Raw genomic sequence first — 19,569 nt, 5'->3', positions numbered from 1 at the left:
AGATGAAGTTTATTTCTGCCATTTGTAATAATAATGTAGTGATTTAGGTTACTGCCCAAAGCTTATGACCATTGTTTGAGAGCAGGAACTTACATCGACCAATAAATAGAGAGCTTTACCTTTCAGTTCAGCTCTATCTTCACCACAGCTGACTTGTACAATAACTGCAAACTGATTTGCCTGTCGTTCTCCCACTCCCTTCTTCCCTCACTTGTGAACAAGATAGCATACCTAAACTCCTCCACTTATGGCAGCACCTCATCCCAGTTCTATAACTGAAAACAAAATAATTTGTTGTTCAGTTAGGGTATGGTCCACATAACTTCCTCAAGGTGTTCATTCCTCAGGTTTGAAAATCCACAAGCTGAATTTAAGGATAGGAAACAATGCAATCAATATGTCTTGACTAGTGCCAAGAAAAAATTGGGCACCAAAATTTGGTCTCTACATATACCATGGGTGTCGTTTGAACCTGCTGATATTATGATGCTGAAACTCTTCCAAGCGAAGCATGTTTATTAAGTTTTTTTCCTATGTAAAAGACCACAGTTTAAAAAATCATTGACTTTGACTGACATGTACAATGACAATAACAAACTGAGCATTAACAGTGTACATGTTAAATAACTCCATGTGCCATAAAACACTAAACTTTGCCTTCATTCAACATTCCTGGAACCGTCAATAAGGCAATTACAGAGAATGCATAAAGTTATTCACTTACTTACTGTTATACTTGAAGTTCACCATTTTCCTGTTTCTGTTAAAATGCTGTATTTCATGTTTCCACACTGGTTTTCACCCCTGCCAAAATGGCCACTGCACCTTTTGCTTTGAAACAGTTTGAATAAGTTTAGTTTTGAAATGGTTATACATTTGTATCTGTATGCCACAGCAATTGCATGATAGAGACTTACACTGTGAGATTTTCCAAATAAGAATTAACCACTATTACAGCATCAATTTTCTTATCAAAAGTCTTTATTTAGTCTGATTTTTAGAAATGCACCGTCTGTCATCCTTCAGAAGAGGTTTCACTTTTTGCCAGTAAATGTGCTCCAATATGCTGTGTTTGTTGTGAACTGGCAAAGTTTTTTCAAAAATACATTTTGGGAAAAGGAACTGCTACTCTGAAGGCCCACATATGTTACTCTGACTCTTGAGTGAACCACACTTCATAACCAAATAAGAAGCATCCCAAAATGCATTGCTGATGGTGAATTTAATTGGATAAACAGACATTTTTTTGCATGCATCAAATAAATCTTCATATGTTAAAACACCCTTACAAAGCAGTTATGTTTTCTTTTAAACAGAACTGTAATGAAGAAAATGTCTTACAGGTTTTTTTATTTTATTTTATTGGTATTATGTGGTCTTTACTGGCCCTATATAAGCTGTGAGAATAACTGCCATACAAGCTTTGTGACTTGCATAGATGAATGTGTTGTGATTAGAAAAGGTTTGTACATGCAGACAACTGTTCAAGCAAAAATAATAATAATAATAATAATAAAAAGGCTTAGACTGTTGAAGGAGCATGCTGATATTTTTCAGTAAATCAAGTCATCTGGCTCAGCTTATGACCAAAACATGAATTTGTTGGCTCCCAAACAGCTTTTTATTCAGGATAAGTACTGTTTTTAAATGGAAATAAAATTTCCAATATTATAACTTGCAATTCGTGCCCTTATGTAGTTCATGTTGTTAAAAAGCATTCAAATGTGACTTCTTTTTTGATTCTTACTATTCTTGTTTTCAAGGCTACAGTCTGAACTATTATTATCTATTTAAGTGTCAATTGAACAGTTACGCTTAAGAGAGAATGACAAATGTAAGATGATTCTGTACTTTTGGGATCATAAGAAAACTATCTTTTAAACCCTTTAAATGTTGATTTAAATATTTTCATGTGAGAGCATCATACATGTAATAAAATTGTCTATTCATTCAGATTTTGTTTAGGAAAACCTAATACTTACACACCAGCAATGTTTGTTACAATATGCATCACTAATTGGTAATCTTTGCCACATACATATCAATATTGTAATTAATGAAAACAAATCCATATCAGTCATGCCCTAGTCTTGGCACAATCATGACATAAATAATAATTTTGGTGCTAAGCTTGTGTTAAGTAATTTTTCAGTGTACAGTCCACAACAGGCTCTGCTAAGAGACCCCATTAAATAATGGTATGGTGAATGTTGCCCTAGTGGTCAGTACATTCTCTCTCACTTGCTCTCTTTGTTAACTGAAGCTGTCTTGGTGCACTGGCCATTGTCCTTGCAGGTGCCATCAGAGCAGTTGTAGAGAAGCCAGGAGAGGGGATGGTTACAAAGGGCTACAATTCAATAGTCCCAGGGTTGAGCAGAGCAACGGTTGTGATGCTCCAGCATGTCCAGATTTCAGCAGTGGTGGGGGTTTACCGGGGCAGGGTATCTTTTTTTTTTATAAGTTTAAGATAATATTCTTTTAGTACAGTAAACCAATTAGTACCTAACCATGAGCTTTAGTGTTTCAGCTGGTAGAGACGATGGAGTACCTTCCCACAGACTTATGAAAGTAAAACTGTCAAAGTCAGTCAGTCAGTCATTTTCCAACCCGCTATATCCTAACACAGGGTCACGGGGGTCCGCTGGAGCCAATCCTAGCCAGCACAGGGTGCAAGGCAGGAACAAATCCCGGGAAGAGCGCCAGCCCACCTCAGGGCACACAAACACACACACACACACACACACCAAGCACACACTAGGAACAATTTAGGACCGCCAATGCACCTAACCTGCATGTCTCTTTGGACTATGGGAGGAAACCGGAGCACCCGGAGGAAACCCACCCAGACACAGGGAGAACATGCAAACTCCACGTGCTGTCCAAATTGTCAAAGTAAAATAAAAATAATAATGATAAGTAAAAAAAAAAATGCTTATTGTATATTAAAGAATACTTTTTCATATGCAGACTAGCTGTACAAGTTCAAATGTTATTAAATAGACAGTCACAGTGATTCACAAAATATCTATTATCTACATTGCTGTTCACATGTGTATTCATTTCTTTTATGTCAATTATTTTGAGAGATTACACCTTGCATTGTTCAAATGTTTCATGATTGTTTTATTTAACTATGTGAATTTGTGTGTAACGTTTGGCCAGAATATATTGTTACTGAAGTAGCTACTATAGAAGTAGCTGAACTTATTAAATTTTATTATTTACACATCTGTTAATTACGGTGTATTTTGTTTTAGGCCAACTTGTTTCCTGCAGCCCTGGTGTATTTTGGATCCTCTGACAAACCTGGTATGTATCTCAGCATTTTAATGTTTTAGTAAATACTGTACTACTGTGGTTCAATATGAAGGCAAAAGGTAAGATTCATATGCAATCATTTTCTGTTATGTATATGTCTAGTGATTCAAATTTTGTGTACAGTGTAAATCCTCATTATCTGTATTAACATTTTTTTTTTAAGTGATACATTTAAGCCTGGAGTTATTTATATTTCTCTTTATGTTAAGTTATGATTTTTTCAGGACACAAGTTTGTTGTAAGTGTAATAATCCTTAGGCAGACAGTGTGGTGTAGTAGCTAAGGTACTGGATCCCAAATCTCAAGGTTGTCAGTTTATTTCATAGGTTTGACTCAATTTGTAATCTTGAGCATGTCACTGTGTCTCTGTACGTATATGTTACACTTGATTTGTTGTTCACAATAGAAATGCACTATATAAAAATAGATTGTTAATACTCCTATTGCTATATTATAATGCAGTACTACTTAATCAATCCACTTTATTCAGTACAAGCCAGTATATTTTTAATAGCCACTTAGTGTTTAAATAATAATGTAATTTTGACTTTGTCGTTCTTTAACAACAATTTCTTTTAATTAACATTTACATGTGTACCAATGCAGCCCTGGAATTTAGCACAAAATTGAATGAATTCTGGCTACTTTAACTAGATTAATGCTTAAATCCTCCCATACAGTAAGAGGAAAAAACACATCACTGACCTAATCCACTCATTATCTATTATTTTCTTGTTAAGCATACAGTGTTTGATTAGCCGTGGAGGTCTTGTATAAGAATTAGAACATTAGAACAATATAGATGAGAACAGGCCATTCAGCCCAAGAAAGCTCGCTAGTCCTATCCATTTAATCGCTCTAAGAAAAACATCAAATCTAGTTTTAAAAGTCCCTACTGTCTACCACACTTAGTAGCCTATTCCATGTGTCTTTGGTTCTCTGTGTATAAAAAAATTTTGTAATGTTTGTGTGAAATTTACCCTTAATAAGTTTCCAACCCCCTAGCCTAAGATAAACCCTTCATAATATTAAAATATTATTATAATATTATATTATTATAATATTCATAATATTAAATATATTATTTTAATATCCCTTCATAATATTAAACAATTAAGTGATGTCTCCTCTTAGTCTCCTTTTGTTTAAACTGATAAGGCCCAACTCTTTTAATCTTTCTTCATATTTGATCCCCTGTAGCCCTGGAATCAGCCCAGTTGCTCTTCACTGGACTTTTTCTAGCATTGGTATGTCCTTTTTGTAGCCTGGAGACCAAAACTGTGTGCAGTACTCCAGATGAGGCCTTACCAGTGCGTTATAAACAAGTATGCACTTAACTGGTATGCAGGTATGCATACACAATAAAATCATGAATGTGTAACATCATTTGTGTCACTACGGCGCCTTTGCATACCTCACAGTCAGGTCATAAACACCTTGTATCGCATCTACATGTGTTTCTTTACAATATGTCCAAAAGACATTAAGCAGGTGCTTTGGCTTTTTGCCACATGAAAAGAAACAGCAAACTGAGCCGGAGCAGAAAAAAAAAGTTTTTTTCTGAAAAATGGATCCAGGATGTGCCATGGCTTGATGATGAGCACACGGAAATGTGGTGCAAAATATGCCACTCGCATCCACATGTTGCAGACAAAACTAGTGCATTTTACACCAGTTCAGAGAATTTCAATCATCAATTGACAAACATGAAAAAAGCAAGGAGCACTTGAATGTGATTCAGTCTATTTCTAATAAACAAGCTAGTCAAGAAGAAATATCCAGGTGCCCACTGGCAAGATGGTGAAACAAGCTGAATGAAGAACAACAACAAGCTCTTTATAATATTTTTCTCCTCGCCTTTAATATAGCTAAACACACACGTTCCATGTCTTCCTTTGCTGAGGATATTCCTTTTCTGGAGCAGCTAGGAGTAAATGTTGAAGGTGCGTGTCATTCACGTAAAGGGGGAACAGGGATCATGCAGACCATCACACACTCTATCAGCAGGGAGTTAAGAACCAGGTTGGAGTCTGTTGAATTCTGGGGACTGATTTTTGTTGGATCTGAGGACATTACTAAAACCAAGCAGGAGATCGTTTATATTTTGTCTGTGTCCAGCAATGGAGAGTTTACAAAGGTCTTCCTTGGACTGACTGACCTCAGTACTGACAGAATTGCATAGGCCATAATGAATGGACTTGTGAAGCTTTTCCAGGACGCCTTCTTGGATGACTGGATGACAAAGTTGGTCACCGTATGCATATATGAGGCTGCTGTCAACATTGGTATGTATAACGGCATTGTGCCAAAACTACGGCAACTAGCTGCAGTGGGGAGACTCTCTTGTGCATATTCTGTGCACTGCACACCCTGGAAAACTGCGCAAAATCAGTTGATCACAATGTTCCATACTGTGAGACCTTTAATCGGTCTTTGGTCAAGCTGCTGCAGTTTTATTTACAAAAAGGTAGAGCAAAAACACAATAATGCTGAAGAAGTTGTGTGAAGAGAATGAGATCTCCTTTGTGAAACTGGGTAGGTTTCATAATATCAGATGGTCTGCATTGAGGCATGACACACTGTTAAAGAATATCAAGGCTATTGCCAGCCATTAAAATGCAGCTGTCCACAAGTGATAGCAGTGACTTGCAACATGTCTGCACAGGACATTTTTAATGTTTCCTGGCCAACATGCTTGACATTGGCAGCATTTTGAAGACTACATCTGTTAGGTCTCAGAAGGAAAAGCTGATCATTGGAGAATGTAAGGATGAACTCATGGTAGCCATGGACCGTTCACACACTATAGGACATACGTTGTTTCTAATGCTGATGCTGACAGGGAGACGACAAACCTACTCAGGGGGTTAATTGAAGAGTTTGAAATCAGATATGACTCCCTCAAGTCATATGATCATTTCTTAGTATTTGATCCTTTAACCTGGGCCTCAGGAAAAGCAAGACCTCCACCATTTTGGCAACACAACAGTTTGTACCATTTTTCAGAAATATGATGCCACATTGCAACTCGGCAGAGACACCACAGTGAAAGAATGGATGCACTTAAAGCAAGTAGGAACATATTTGGCAACATCCTCTGTGTATGGCTTGGTCCACATAATAAATACAAGCAATCTAGATGCTTACTCCAATATCATCAATGTGGTTAAACTGTCTCTTACACTGCCTTTGAGCAGTGCAGCCTGTGAGAAGAAATTCTTACATCTAAACATAATAAAAAAGAAGTACAGCTCTCATTTGTCACATCCTTGCCTCATAGCCCTGATGCACATTCATCTGTTAAAGAAGATCACAGAGACATTTGACCCAATGCCAGCTGTTGACCTGTGGATGGAGTCAGCTAAGAGGCAGCTCAACCAGGGACACGGAGGTGCATTTACAGCATCTTCATCGTCTTTAATACAGGAAGCTGAGGTAGATGACTATGAGGTAGACACCAGGGAGGACTGCGCTTACTAAGGCCTCTCTACATATGGGGTGATTACCAAACACCATCCCCTGGTACTTACCTGAGTAACTCACTGAAAAAGTTATGCGTACCCCTGGTTATAAAGGTTGAGCATAACCTTCTTGGGCTTGTACTCTACACATCGTGCTATATAACCTAACATTCTGTTAGCCTTCTTAAAGGCTTATGAACACTGTCGGAAGTTGAAAGTGTCAAGTCCACTACGACTCCTTAATTCTCCTCATAAGGTGTACTTTCGATTTTCAGACCTCCCATTGTGTATTCAAAGCTAGCAATTTTACTTCCTATGTGGAATACAGTAATCTCTCCTCCATCGCGGGGGTTGCGTTCCAGAGCCACCCGCGAAATAAGAAAATCCGCGAAGTAGAAACCATATGTTTATATGGTTATTTTTATATATTTTAAGCCCTTATAAACTCTCCCATACTATTATAAACATTTCACGCACAATTATGCAGCATAAACCCTTTGTATTCTCTTAGATATTAGGTAAGCTTCGTTGAAATTATGTATGTAAACACAGTTTACATACAGTAAAACCTAAATATTATTTTAAAGATATCGAGCATCTCCGATATCACATATGTTACAGCCATTACGACAGACAGGCCACCAGCAATAAATACGTACAATGCAAGAAAAATTGTATACAGTAAAATGTGTGTACAGTGACACTAAACTATGTACATGTAATAAGTACTGTACGTAAATAATTAATTATGGTTACTCACCAACAATGACACGACGACTTGTCCGATAACGATGAGTTTAATTTTACTGCACGACAAAGGATAGCGTTACAGCTCTTCTAAAGGAGCCTCTTCAGGCGACTGTTTAGCACCGCCGTTCTTCTTCTTCCATCACTCTTCAATCCAAATCCCTAAAGCAGATTACATCCAGTCTACTGCCTTATCATGTCCACTTGCAACTCGTTTTGCGCCCTGCTTAAAGGACACTGCGGCCGTAGATCTTATATGCTTTTCCTCCTTTTTAAATAAAAATAATCGTGGACTCATTTATGCTGTAATGGTGTCCTGCAGCGGTGTAGCTGTTTCCTTCCTTCAACATATCCAAAACTTTTACCTTTTCTGCAATCATTTGCATCTTCTGTTGGCGCTTGGGCACGTTAATGCTGAATGAGTGAGATTAGACTTCCTGGTTAATGCAGCAGTCCGTCGCTGAGCCAATCAGCAGCACACAGGAACTTAACCGCGTGCTCTGATTGGGTAGCTTCTCAGCCATCCGCCAATAGTGTCCCTTGTTTGAATTCAAATGCGTCCCTTGTTTGAATTCAAATGGGCAAATCAACTGAGGAAGCAACGTACTGTAGACCGCAGACATCCGCGAAGCAGTGAAAAATCCACGATATATATTCACATATGCTTACATTTAAAATCCGCGATGGAGTTAAGCCGCAAAAGACGAAACGCGATATAGCGAGGGATCACTGTACTTTATATTTACCAATATTAAATGTCATCTGCCATAAATGTGCCCAAGTCCTTCTGTAATAACTCAACGGATTTGAGCTTATCTCCCAATCCACCTGTTTTGGTATCATTTGCAAACTTAATCAACTTGTTACTTATATTCCTATTCAAATCATTTATATATATTAAAAATAGAAGCAGCCCTAGCACCGACCACTCTGGAACAACTCTTAGCATCAGCCAGTTCTGACAGGGTTCCTTACCCCATAACCCTCTGCTTCTTGTGTCTTAGCCAATTTTATACCCATCTACAAACAACACCCTGAACTCCCACTACTTTTACTTTGATGCTGAACATCTCATGTGGCACCTTATCAAATGCCCTCTGAAAGTCAAGATAAATAATATATGCACTACTTTGATCATGTCCTTTTGTTGCTTCCTCATAGAATTCCAGCATGCTAGTTAAACATGATCTCCCTCTTCTGAACTCATGCCTGACTGTTGCCGTATGTTGCTCAATCTTATCCTTAATAATTCCTATGGAGTAAGATCACAGTCAAAAATAACTTGTAATAATTTAAGTCATATTTACATCCCACACATGTCAATTATGCATGCACTTCTGAAAGTTACTCTTGCTTCTGAAAATTTTGAGTACAGTTCTCAGGCTTGAGCAAACTGTCAAAAATATATCACTGGATGCACAAGACATTCTCTATCAAAGAAGAAACAATTGATTTTTGTTACTGCGCATGTGCCACAAAGGTGGAAAAATGGGTGTTATTTTGACAGTGATCCTACTCCATATATACAGGCTAAGGCTTTAGTTGTCGGTTCAGTTGCCGCCTCTGTGTTGCATATTTGATATAACTAGAGGTCTCGGAGCCCGGAGTTTTCCTTAGCAGAATTTATTGAATGTGCATGGGCAATCAGCCCAGGCTGAGGCGCTAATCCATCACAGGAGGTGCTTCATTTGACCCTCTATTTACTTCACCTGCGAGTTTTTGGGAGGCCTGGTGTAAAGCCCACAGAGATATGGGGAGAATGTGACCATTTCACGTGAGCCTGAAGTTTTTCTCTTCTAGCCTGTTTCTTATTTATAAAACTTGTTCAAAGCAGTTACTTATTCAGCATTAAGATCCAGTCAAAATATTCTGCAGCATAAAAAGATATTAACGTGCGTCACTAAAAAAGGCCCTTTATTTGAAAAAAAGAAATCAGTTTTCCACATTTTATACCTGATCGGACCAACTTAATTTTCAAAGTTTTTTGTTAAATGGCAGTTCAGTTTTACCCAACTGGCACACTGACAAACTTGGTACACTGTCATATCTAATGAGTAAGATGTACTCTGATGTTTAATGGGCACAGTAAAGCATTAGGTGAGGTTGGACAGTCCTCATTTTCACATATACTTTTGTTATATATGTTGGGTTTATGGGTCAAATTGACAGCCAAAGTTGGCACATTCCCATATCTAGTAAATGGAATTAGATGTTTAATGGGGACTGCAGAGGGTTACGTGGCATTGGGCTACACTAGTTTTGAGAAAAGAAAGATGCCTTTTAAATTACAGTTGAACTTTGGGTACATGGGTCAGGTGGACTGGCAATTTTGTCATATTCCCATATATCTAATGAACACATTTCAATGTGATGTTCACCTGGCATTATGCAGGGTTGTATGTCGTTGACCCACTCTGATTTTCAGAGAAAAGTGAGTACCTTTGTTAAAGTGCAGTTGAGCTTTGCTGTCCCAACGCAGTTACATGGGTCAGACTGACTGTCAAACCTGGCAATGAATGAAATTAACTGTGATGTCTAATGGGCAGATGCCTTTGTTAAGTTGCAGTTGAGTTTAACACAGTCCAATGCGAGTACCTGTCTCAAATCGACTGGCAAATTTGTTACATTCGCATTTTTAATGACTAGGATTAACTTTGATGTTTAACAGGTGCAGTAGAGGGTTGTGCAGCATTTTGCCACCCTTCATTTTCATAGCTTTGTGACAAGATTCATTTTTTATGTTGCAGTTTTAGAGATTTACTTGGCCCAAAGTAATAATAATACTAGGTTACATTTATTAAGTGCCTTTCACAAACCCAAGGTCGCTTTACATACAGAGTAAAAAAAAAAAAAAAACACACAGATGACAAAAGTTTATAGAAGAGGAAAGTTTTCAGTTGCGATTTAAAAGTGCAGAAACAGTCTCAGAGAGACTGAGGAAGAAGGTTCCAGAGTTGAGGTGCTATAGCACCAAGGTGGAGAGTCTGGTGCGTGGGACAGTAAGGAGATTACTGCTCGAGGACCTGAGAGAGTGTAAGGAGCTAGTAGCTGAGTGAGATAGAGGGAGACAAGGATATGTAGGGCTTTGAAGGTGAGAAGCAGAATCTTGAATTTAATCCTTGATGGAACCGGTAACTAGTGAAGCTGGAAGAGAACTGGGGAGATGTGAGCAAAACGCTTTGTGTGGGTGAGGACTCTAGCTGCAGAGTTATGAATATACTGTAGCTTCTGTATAGATTTTGCAGGGAGGCCAATGAAGAGGGAATTACAGTAATCAATACGAGACATTATGAAACAATGAACCAGAGTTTGAGCATCAGACAAGGACAGAAATGGACGGAGGCGGGCAATGTTACGGAGATGATAGAATGAAATTTTGGGAAAAGACCTAATGTGTAACTCAAAGTTAAGTGATGAATCAAACAAAACACTATGATTTTTGATAACAGGAGCAGGTTTGACAAGTGTACCTTCAACAGAAATAGAGAAATTGAATGCCTTATAAAGTTGGGATTTTGGACCTACCAGTAACACTTCAGTTTTATTGGCATTAAGTTTGAGAAAGTTATTTTCCATCCATAGCTTTAAGATCAATGATGCATTCAGTGAGTGTGCTGGGAGGTGAAACTGTAGGGGAGTCTGTATTAAGATATAACTGTATATTGTCTGCATAACAGTGGAAGTTAAAGCCATGTCTGCGAATAATCTGACCCAAAGGAAGGATATAAAGTAGAAAAAGTAATGGCCCAAGGACTGAACCCTGAGGGACACCATGCGACACAGGTGAGGTGGAGGATTTATATCGGCCGAGTGTGACAAACTGTTGCCTATTAGTCAAATGCTGTACTTAAGTCAAGAAGGAGGAGAATATTAAGGGAACCACAATCTGTAGACTGGAGAAGATCATTGACTACACGGAAAAGAGCTGTCTCAGTGCTGTGCTGTATATGAAAGCCAGACTGAAAAGGCTCATAGAGTGTATTATCTAGAAGAAAAGCATGGAGTTGTGTAGCGACCATGGGTTCCATCACCTTAGCCAAAAAAAGGGAGATTAGAGATAGGCCTGTAACTGGAGAAAAAGAAAGGATCCAGGTCAGGATTTTAAGGATTGGGGTAACTGCAGCAGTTTTGAGGGCAGTAGGGACAGAACCTGAAATGAAACATGCATTTACCAATGAGGCAATAGGAATACTAATTATGCATGAGCATGTCTTAACACTAGAATTACCAGAGCCTACGAAAAAACTCGTAGATCCGTCCCACCTTAAAACGCTTCACGTTTTATTAGTTTTACTTTATTTACTTATCTTCCTACAGCATAAAGTCACAAGTATACTGCAGAGCTTCCTCTGTTTGATCATCAAGGGCTTGCTCACAAATTACACGTGTAATGCCACGAAAAATACCTGCTGACACTTTAGTACGCGAGCAATGGTACGAGAATGCAGTTAGACTTTTTTAGGGCACATACACCATGCTAGTGTTTAGATCTGGACGGTGTAGCATTGGCGAGCTCTGTAAGCCGTGCTGTTTCTTTGAAGGACAGGTGATTGGCAGGATGACGCCGGACTTGCGCCTTGACGCCTGGTGCAGCTGCGTTGTTCTTATATGTGAGGGGACGTTTCTTGCAGGGATGGCTTCTGTTTTCTCCGATCTGAGTTCACCTCTGTTATAGCGCGTCTTTATTTGAAAACAGCAGTGTCAGATCGGGGCGAGCGTGAATGCTAACTTTGACAAGCACTGTAAATTTACCGCAGTTGTTACAGACGTAAATCAAATGTGTGTTTTTATTGTATAATATTAACAATAATAGCAGCTCTCTACTCAAAACGGCAAACTTGAGAAACTGTCAGCATTGAACCCAGAAGCTCTTGATTGGGAGTCAGCAGTTCTTAGCATTGCACCACGCAAGCAGTCGCATCAACCGGTTACCGCAACCTGCTTTCTTTTTTCTTCAGTTATATTCTTGAATAAAAGCGCACTTGTTCTGTTATACTTGTACTTGTGAAAGTGTTTATTTGATATTTGGACTTCAGGCTTAACACCAGTCATTCTCAGTCACACACACCACTCACATCCACGTCCACAGTTTTCCCAGTCTCGTTCGCGCACAAGTTCTGGCACGGTTTTATATATAATCATCAGATTCAAATGTTAACAGTTCCCACACACAACTGCTGACTCCCAATCAAGCTTCTGGGTTCGATGACCGTCCAGATCTAAACACTATCGTGATGTATGTGCCCAAAAAAAGTCTAACTGCATTCTCGTACCATTGCTCGCGTACTAAAGTGTCAGCAGGTATTTTTCGTGTCATTACACGTGTAATTTGTGAGCATTCCCTTGACGATCAAACAGAGGAAGCTCAACAGTTCACTTGTGACTTTATGCTCTAGGAAGATAAGTAAATAAATCAGCTCGCATGTTATTTATTTGGATCAAATAAAGACGCGCTATAGCTATTTATCTATCCCCTTAGCTGTTTTTATATATATATTATAATAACAGTTATAAAGACATTTGTTCATGTTAATTGAAGTCTCAATTGTTAAAAATAATATTTTAAAAGGAGCATCCCACATGAAAATACAACGATCTGACTGACTGACAGTGCATACCACTTTATATGGTTAAAAAGAAAAAAAAATAACACTTTCTTTCCAGCGGGGAATCGAACTCAAGTCTCTAAGGCGCAACAGGCCTGCTAAGCACTGATTGGCTGAGTAGTCTGTGTCAACTATCCGCGACTTAGTATGTATCGTGATCGTGATTTAGAGAGAATAAAAGTGAAAAAAAATGGAAACTTTTACAAGTCCTATAAATGTACACCGTGCGTTACAGACACAAACCAAGTGTATGTGTGTAGTGTATAATATTAACAATAAGAGAAGCTCATTACTGAAAACAGCAAATATAGGAGGAAGTCGGGATTGAACCGGGGACTCTTGATTACACCGGGGACGTTTGATTACAAGTCAGCAAATCTTACCACTACTCTACGGGAACTGTTGTTTTTTCTTTAACCTTTTGTGAAAGTGTTTACTTGATCTTTGGACTTAAGGCTTCATATATTATATAGTTTATGCCTACATTTTGTCATTCACTACTAAAATATGAAAAATGTTTCTTTTTTAAAAATGTGTTTACACAGATTACTGTAGAAATGGAACACACGTGAAATGCGTGTGTTCCAAATAACGATCTATTATTTCCACTCTAAAACTCTAGCAGTTCAGTCACTCCCAGATAATCAAACAAGGCATGAGCTGGGAAAACTTAGTGAACGTTCTGCGACGGTGGGGGATGGAATAGCCGGCTGCTTGCTGGCTCGTCTTAATCGGCACATTTAGAAGACAAAAGAGAGGTGAGAACGGTTTTAAGGTGGGCCGGATCTACGAGTTTTTTCGTAGACTCTGGTAATTCTAGTGTTAAGCAGAGAAGTGGGGGCAGGATCAGGCACACAGGAGGAGACATTAGACTTATTAATAAGTTCAAAGATGGCAAGAGAGTCAACAGGCGAGAAACAAGCAAGTCTTGATGATGGAGATGGCAGATCAGAATGAGTGAGTGACTGACTGTGGTGTGGAGGGGAAACTGTGATAGATTTGATCAATTTTAGTGTTAAAGAAATGTAAGAAAGCCTGACACTGTTCAGCTGTCTTGGGGCATGCTAGAGGAGGGGGTTGGAGGAGTTTATTAACAGTTCTAAAAAGAGTTCTAGGCCTAGACTTAGCACCATTTATGACAGAGGAATAATAGTTGGAGCGAGCAGTGTTAAGGGCATCCCTATATTTAAGTATGTGCTCAGTGTAAAGCTATGAATGAACTATGAGGCCCGTTTTCTTATAAAGCCGTTCAAGACCTCAGGTAGTGGCTTTCATAGCTCTGAGCTCATCGGTGTACAGGAGCGGGAGGCTGGAACATGTCTAGTCCTTAAGGGAGCAAAGTTATTTAACAGTTGGGAAACACAGCTGTTATAAAGGGAAACCATGTTTTCAGGAAAGGGAAGACTATGCAATCTATGCAATTCAGAAAGAGACGAAGACAGAAGGGAAGCAGCAAACAAATCAGAATTAACAGACCTAATGTTGCGATAGGAGACAGACTTTTTCTTGACAGACTTAGTGGTAATAATGCTAAAGTTACATTCAATAATCTTATGATCAGAAATACCAGAGAGTGAACCTGAGACAGAGACATTATACAAGCCATTTGAACAAAGCAGGTCAAGAATATGACCCTGAGTATGAGTGGGGAAATCCACATGCTGTGTCACGTGAAAACAATCCAAAGTTGAGATCAATTCAGCTGTAAGAGAGCAGTTGATATCAACATGAATATTAAAATCACCAAGTAAAATTACAGCAGGGCAAATGGATTAGATTACAGTGATTACAGAAGTTCATTAAATTCAGACATAAAGTTCACCACAGATTTGGGAGGGCAATAAACTAACAACAGCAGTACAGGAGGGGATGAAACCATTTTAACAGCTATATATTCAAAACATGTGACTTCAGAAAAGGAGAGTTCCTTCATTGTCATGGTAGATCTATAAACCACAGCCAGGCCACCCCCTTTTCCTGTTAACCTGGGTTTAGATATGTGGCTATAGCCTGGTGGAGACAGCAAGTTTAAATGTAAATAGTTACCAGGTTGTTGCCAAGTTTCTGTAAGAAGAAACATGTCCACTTGCTTCTGGGAGATGAGGTTGTTAATCTGTGATGGAGCGAGTGTTCGAAAGGCCGAGCCTAAAGTTGGAACAGCCAGGAGAGTAGGGCGCAGACACTTCCTGAAGTGGAGGAAGATGGCCCATGTTTATTCCTCGGACAGCCCTAGCATTACACCATTGAACACGGTGAGATGTCAATATACTTGGAATCGACGCATCTGAGCCATAGATCCGCGAGGGGCCTCTTTTAGAACGGTGAATATAGCAAGGATGCCGAGTAATTCCAAGTGACTGGCAAAAACTATAATTCAGGGAGACCAATCATGGATGACAGTCAAGATTTTTAAGTTCATATGGAGAATAAATGAGCTGCATTGCCAAAAAAGTAGAAATGACAACACACAGCACAACTCCAAACCAGAGACAGAACAGGCTATGAATATCCAGATAGCAGTGGACACTTCCAAGAGCGAACAGAATGCCACACAACACCATGCTAACTCCAGCTACACACGTTAGCCAACCCAGATCTCACTGCATAACCAGCTAGAGAAGGAAAAGCACAGCGGGTAGGCTGCACATTCGCAGTTCAGACTGGCGACTGCAAACGAAGCAAAAGTAGATTCACCGCAAAGGCAGTAACAGGAGAGAAGGAGGAGAGCTCGCACAGGACTGAAGCAGGTATGATCTAGGCAACCACCAGTGGCATTCGTAAATAAAATTCGAAAAGAGCAGTCAAGTCCGACAGGACAAAACAAAACAAATGCAACAACACTGGTAAGAAGCGGCAGCCAAACGCGCACAGCGTACTCAACCGGAAGTGAGTTCATGGTTCAAATTGGCTGGCAGACTTGCCATGTCCAATGAATAGGTTTCACTGTGATGCTCAGTTGTCATTGTAAAGGGTTAAATGGCACTCGGCCACCCTAATTTTAATAACTTTGTGACAGGATGGATGCCTTTTTAAAATTTCAGTTGAGTTTTTCTTGGCCCAGCATGGTTGCATGAGTCTTACTGACTGGCAAAATTGGCAGACTGTAATCTGATGAATGAGATTTATGTGATATTTAATAGGCACAAAGAAAAGAAAAGAGTTTTATGCTTTCTGGGATAGTCTTCAGCTTCCCTGTGACTCTGCCTCTGCTCAGGATAAAGTGGGTTTAGAAATTGGATGGATGCATGGATAAATGCACAAATTAATAAATAAAAGTATTGTCAAATGTGACGCTAAATAAATAATATGAAATGCAAGTTGCTAAAATTAGCAAATGGGATTTATTAGAAAATGGAACAAACCTTAACAAAACTGATAATGACATTTCTCAATGTAGTCTCCATCCTTCTCAATGCACTTGCACCACCTGCCTGGAAGTGCCTGAATTACAGCAGAATAAAAAATTTTGTCTTGTCCTCGCAACCACTCATGCACCACTTTCTTCACGTTGTCATCTGCCTTGAATCGACGACCACCCAGATGTTTTTTAGCGGTCCAAAAAGGTGAAAGTCAAACAGTGCCAAATCTGCAGAATAAGGAGGATGTGGCAATTCTTCAAACTTCAGTTTCTCCAGACAAGCCTTGGTGTTCTTAGCAGTGTGTGAGCGGGCATTGTCCTGCAGCAAAAGGACTCCTTGAGACAGCAGTCCCCGCCATTTGGATTGAATAGCAGGCTTCACATTGGTCTCTACCAAGTCACAGTAACTTTCACTAGTGATTGTAGTACCCCTCGGCGTGTAGTGTTTAACAATAACTCGGGTGCACAAGTGGTTGCAAGGACAGGACAAAACTTTATATGCTGCTGGAATCCAGGGACTTCAGGCATGTGGCGCAAGTGCATTGAGTAGGGTGGAGACTACACTGAGAAATAACATTATAAAATTTGTTAGGGTTCGTTCCATTTTCTAATAATTCCCATTTTCTACCTTTAGCTTGACTCCCCTTTCATGTAAATAATGCAAGTATAAATAATTAAATGGGTCAGGAAATATGCCCCTTTTTTCCTTATTCCTTTATGTCAGTCAGTCATTTTTAAACCCACATTGTTCTGAACAGGATCGCAGGGGTCTGCCGGAGACTATCCCAGCCAGCATAGGGCACCAGTCCATCACTGGGCAAACATACATACACACACAATTTAGTACCACCAAAGTACCTAACCTGCATGTCTTTGGACCATGGGAGGAAACCCCCACAGAAACGGGGAGATCTTGCAAACTCCCATATTTCATGTTATTATGTATTTATTGTCATATTTCACAGTTCTTTGATTTATTTTGCTTATTTTTGTCCTAAGTATTCCTCCATTATAAGGGCATAACATTCTCCACACTCAGTCGTTAATCTAACTAAGTGTTTCCATAGTAAAATCGTGAGAGTTAAAAATAAAAACGAAGGTTGGGAACATTCCGCAACATCAAACATCTGGACACTTGGCTAAGAGGTCATGTAAAATTTAAAATACACTGCCGTTAATTTGTTCATTTCGTGCTCTCACTTTTTATTGTTAATTGCATGTTGTTGTTTAATTAATTAAATTGTATCGGTTTTATTTTGTTTTTTGGCATTTTGCCCTTTTGAGTCAGCGTAATGGGGCTAAGTATGAAGTGCAATCGCTATCATAAAATCAGTCTACAGGACTTGTTTCCAAAATGCATCAGGTTTGTTTAGGCGTTCGTTTGCAAACTTCAGTTGCTGAATTTTGTGGCTAGGATGCTGGAAAGGTTTTCTTGTGCTGACTCCACCATATTTGTTCAAGTGTGCAGCACCACTCCAGAGTCTGCTAAATCTTCCTGAAGGTCTTTTGCAGTCAATTAGTAGTTTTTAGTTGATTTTTAGAAATCTAACAAGCAGTTCTTTCAGAACGTTTTCTTGGTCTTCCAGTCCTCAACTTGAAGTCCACTGTTCTTGTTAAATGTCATTTCATAATAACATTACAAACTGAAGAAACAGCTACCTAAAATGCTTTGCTATCTTCTTGTAGCCTTCTCCTGCTTTGTTACCATCAAATAATTTATTTTTCTGAGTTTTAGGCAGCTGCTCAGAGGAGCCCATGGCTTCTGGTTGTTGGGACAAGGTTTGAGGAGTCAGAGAATTTATACAGGTTTGCAATCTGCATCACCTGGTGTTTCCTAACGATGACTGTGAAAAAGCCATAGCCCTAAGGAGACCTCAAATATTTTGGGATGGCCAAACCTTTGCGTGGTTCTTCTTTCCTTTATTCGCTATAAAGTTGTACATAACAAAAACAATACACTGATCTTGCATAAAATGCTAAAAAGAAATGTGTCATCTTTAACTTTATGCCATTTGGCTGATTAGTTCATATTCTACTCACTTAACTTTTAACAGGAACAGAAATTTTAATCAAATGTGCCCAAACTTTTGCATGCCACAGTATGTACTTGCTAACCTCCTTGAGAACTCGAGTGTAAATTTTATCTGATCCTGTTGATTTGTTTGATTTCAGACTATTTAATCTAAGCAGTACTAATTTCCAAATCCGACAGTACCTCTTTATTAGTGCCTTTTACCACTGGGAGATTATCTACTTCCTCACATGTGAAGATCTGAGGAAAATGCGAGTTTAGAGCATCCGCTATTTCACTGTCTGGCTTTATTTTACTTACATTTATTTGAAAATCAATGTTCTTTGTTTGAGCTGTTCCTTTTTTATTATTTATTTACATTTTAAAGGGAACACTACTTTCATATAGTAAAGTTCGGTTTCAAAACAAAATACTTAATCAAAAGAAAACATATTCAATGGAAGTTTGGATGAAGTGAGTACACAGTTGCACTCTTCTTTTTTATTTAAATTCTTTTGTTCAGAGTACATATCATTATGCAAATAAATAAATAGTTTAAAATATTTTTCAACATTATCTATTGCAAGTATGCTGTTCATTTGGACTGAAAGCACCATTCTTTATTTTAGATATGAACAATTAACCTACCCATACAATAATTTTTTTTCAACTTAGAAAAACAATTTCATCTTTACAGTTCCTAATAGCTTTTAACAAATTAGCTATTCACAGTTCAGTGTAAAGGAATTAACCCTGCATATTATAAACAAGCACATTCAAAACTGAAACAGTATTCAGTTTTGTGTTTTCTTTATCAAGGCCACCTGAAAAATCAAGACATCTAAAAAGGTTACAAAAAGGGGTAAATGTGGAAAGCACTGGTATGTGCTCAGAGATCTTGTGTACAGTATTGGATTATGGAGTATTTCAGTGGAAGGGGTCTTGCTTATCTCAAATGAAGCTTAAAGCACAGGCTCATTCAACCACACCTATTACAAAATGAATGTAGAAATAACATGATTCAACATCTGAGATTATGAGCATTATGATATTTCTTGCCCCTTCTTA

General features: G+C 38.7%; 1 long non-coding RNA gene across 1 annotated transcript in view; it reads left to right on the top strand.

The window, feature by feature from the left end:
* Positions 1 to 3,251: 3,251 nt before the first annotated feature.
* The window catches only part of LOC127530144 (uncharacterized), a 73,077-nt gene continuing 56,759 nt past the window's right edge, over positions 3,252 to 19,569 (top strand). Inside the window, exon 1 of the long non-coding RNA XR_007936651.1 lies at positions 3,252 to 3,309. This is a non-coding gene — a long non-coding RNA (uncharacterized LOC127530144). The remainder of the gene's footprint in view (positions 3,310 to 19,569) is intronic.

The sequence above is a fragment of the Erpetoichthys calabaricus genome, chromosome 14 (assembly GCF_900747795.2).
Source record: "Erpetoichthys calabaricus chromosome 14, fErpCal1.3, whole genome shotgun sequence".
NCBI classification, from domain to species: Eukaryota; Metazoa; Chordata; class Cladistia; order Polypteriformes; family Polypteridae; genus Erpetoichthys; species Erpetoichthys calabaricus.
This window is presented reverse-complemented; position numbering and strand designations above follow the sequence as displayed.